Source organism: Trifolium pratense, linkage group LG2 (genome assembly GCF_020283565.1).
Source record: "Trifolium pratense cultivar HEN17-A07 linkage group LG2, ARS_RC_1.1, whole genome shotgun sequence".
Classification (NCBI taxonomy): Eukaryota; Viridiplantae; Streptophyta; class Magnoliopsida; order Fabales; family Fabaceae; genus Trifolium; species Trifolium pratense.
Genome location: NC_060060.1, coordinates 66,105,185 through 66,108,244, shown reverse-complemented (window position 1 = coordinate 66,108,244; position 3,060 = coordinate 66,105,185). Strand labels below are relative to the sequence as shown.

The window sequence follows — 3,060 nt, the reverse complement described above, 5'->3', positions numbered from 1 at the left end:
CTAGTTAGGTGAGAAGAAGAGGAGAATAGAGAACGAGAGTGAGTGGGTGGTGATGAAGTAAGGTTAGGAGTTAACTAGGGTTAAGTTAATTAGTGAGAGAGAGTCTGTGGGTGCGTGTGTCTGCGTGCAAAAAAGCTGCTTTTTGCTTGTGTGGAAGGGTGGGGTGAGGTGAGATTCCAAGGTCTTGGGCGTGAGCGGCTCCGTGTTTCCGCGGATGAATGTTTCAACTTTCAACCGTTGGATTCTTTATAGTCTTCTCTTTTTCCTAGTTTTGAAATTTGATGGGTGACTTTCCTTTTTCCCCCGTGGATAATAGTGTTTTCTCCCTCATTCTTAAAACACACATACCTAGTTAGATCCAATAATAATAATACTTGACAAAAAAAAATCATACGTTATTTTTTTTTAAGAAAATATATGTTTTTAAAATACTAAAATCATATTATAATATTATTATAATATTACATTATTTGAATCTTGTTAAAAAAAAGTTGAAAAATCTAGGTTGAAAGATTTGATGCATACTTTGATTTATTGTGGAAGATGATTGATGATTATATTTATGTGAAGGATACATTTGTAAATATTAAAAAGTAATGTTTAATATAGAAATTTTGTGTAAAAAAAATATATGTAGAAAACCTAATAAAGAAATAAAATCTGCAATAAATGATTGCCATTTGTTAACCACATCAGCGGTGTATCGGTACACATCCACATAATATGTGTACCGAAGTGTTCACCTAATTATAATTGTTGTTTTGCTTTTAATGCTTAAGTAAATTCTGATAAAAAAGCAAAGGGTTCGTGTTAACTTGTGTTCCAAGAACACATGTTAAGTTACCTAAAAATAAAAATATAACATTTAATGATATAAAAAATTTAATGTTTAAAGAATTAAATACATCACAAGTTCAATAAATTTTTTTCACATTTAATTTCTTAACATGTGTCATTGAAATACAAGTTAACCTTCTCAAAAGTGAAATCTGATAACAAAAAGTTCATCAAATAATTTAACTTGAATTGTTTTGAAAGATTCATTTTTTTGTGAAGTTTTAAGCACATGCTAATATCTTAATTAAATAAATGTTGCTTTTGTAAGAAAAAATATTTTAGAATAATTGTTTTTTTACTTTTTAAATAAAATATTAATTAATTTATTCTAACTTTATGTTCTAATTGGTTAAAGGTATTTATGACACCTAATAATCAAAAGTAAATAAGGGTAATTTTATAAAATTATAACATTTGTTTATGTTTTATTATTTTTTTAAGGACCTTTTTTATTTTATCTCGATCTATATAAAATAGTATTGATGGTTGTGTTTGTTGTTAGTAGTTGTTCATTTATTGGCAGATCTGTTCCACCACTAAATTGTCACATATTGATGAAAATTGCACTTTGTGAGGGATATATTCCGTCAATATATCGTGTTTTTCTTATAGTGTACATCTTTTTTATTGTAACCACAACAAGCGCATCTTGCAAGAGAGGTTGTGCTTTGATGAAAGCACACCACCAAGATATTTTGAATAGACTTCAGAGTGGTGAGATATCTAAAGAAATGGTTTGCACCAATCATATAATCTCGTTAGACTCGGGGATACTAGATAGGGTTCACATCATACTACTTTAATTTGCATGGGATATAGTTTATTTGTTGATTTCCAAGACGTTTGTGTGGCTAAAGGTATTTCGGTGCCAAATATTGATGAAGAAATATTGGTTCGAGGTAATTCAGGACTAGAAGGGAGGACGGTCACTAATCTTCACCATTACCGTGCAAAGATTTTTTTTGTTGCTATTGACAAAATATGTGTGGAGATGAATCACCGCTTTAGCGAAGGAAGTAACATTGTACTTGATTGCTTCTCGTGTTTTGACCCCAAGAACTCTTTCTCCAAGTTTGATGTTGATAAGCTTGCTAGTCTTGCTGATATTTATCATGCAAACTTTTCTGATGATATCATGGAACAATAAGGGAGCAACTTGACACTTATGTACTTCAAGTGAAAAGGTATGCTTCATTTTCTACTTGTGAAGATGTTCAAAGTTTGGTTATGAAGATGGTTCAATTTGTATTTTCATTGGTCTACAAACTTATTGAGCTGGCTTTGATATTGTCGGTGTTGACAACATCCGTTGAAAGAGCTTTTTCAGTAATGAAGATTATCAACTATAAATTGTGCAACAAGATCAACGATGTGTGGTTCAATGATGACTTGATGATATGTTACACCGAGCGGGAGATATTAAAGTCACTTGATGATGTTAATATTATTCGAACATTCACCACAAAGAAGTCTCAGAAAAGGCACTTGCCTCCGGATTTTATTTAGCACGCTATTGACATGTTACGTTTCATATCTCTCTTATTTCAAACTAGTAACATACCCGTGCTGTCGCACGGGTCGCGCGTTCCGCGCGTTAGGTTTCGTCGGAGTTGTTGGGCCGTGGGGTGCGTTTGGTCGTAGTGTGTGGATCATTGTTATCAACCAAATTCAATGTTGCAAGTTGAATTATCTTGTATAGGAATTGAAATTTTAAATTTGGAATCACTTTTTGTTTTATAAATTTGATCAGCGGATAAATTATACTTTTGTCGACAAAATGACGAGCCTTTTTTTCCGATTCATGACAATTTATATATGGTGTCACATGTAAATTTACAGTTAAAATTTTACCCAAATTCTATAATATTCCTAGCTCCGCCACTGGTATTATAGAGATTAAAATGATATACATCACGTTTGATTCCTTCCCTGGTGTCTTTTCCATCAATTCAAGTAAAAAGAAATATATTCACTTTTATTTCCTCTTATTTTCAATTAAAAGATCTTAAAATTTAATTTGTTTTCTCACTATTTATACTCTTTTACGAAACTAAAGTGTATGAAAGTGTATGAAAGTATTGGTCAATAAAAGTATGAAAATAAGCTCGTGGCTATTTGCTCTATTACCACCACCCCAAATGGCGTGCGTGCACATGTAAAGTACGACTATTGATCAAAAGATCAAATAATATATTCTGCACCAAGTGCAAAGCTGTAAGGGAA

At 31.7% G+C, this 3,060-nt stretch overlaps 1 pseudogene; it reads left to right on the top strand.

Annotated features, from left to right (window-relative positions):
• The first annotated feature begins 1,645 nt into the window (after positions 1-1,645).
• Positions 1,646-2,343, top strand: LOC123905248 (annotated as a pseudogene).
• The last annotated feature ends 717 nt before the right edge of the window (positions 2,344-3,060 follow it).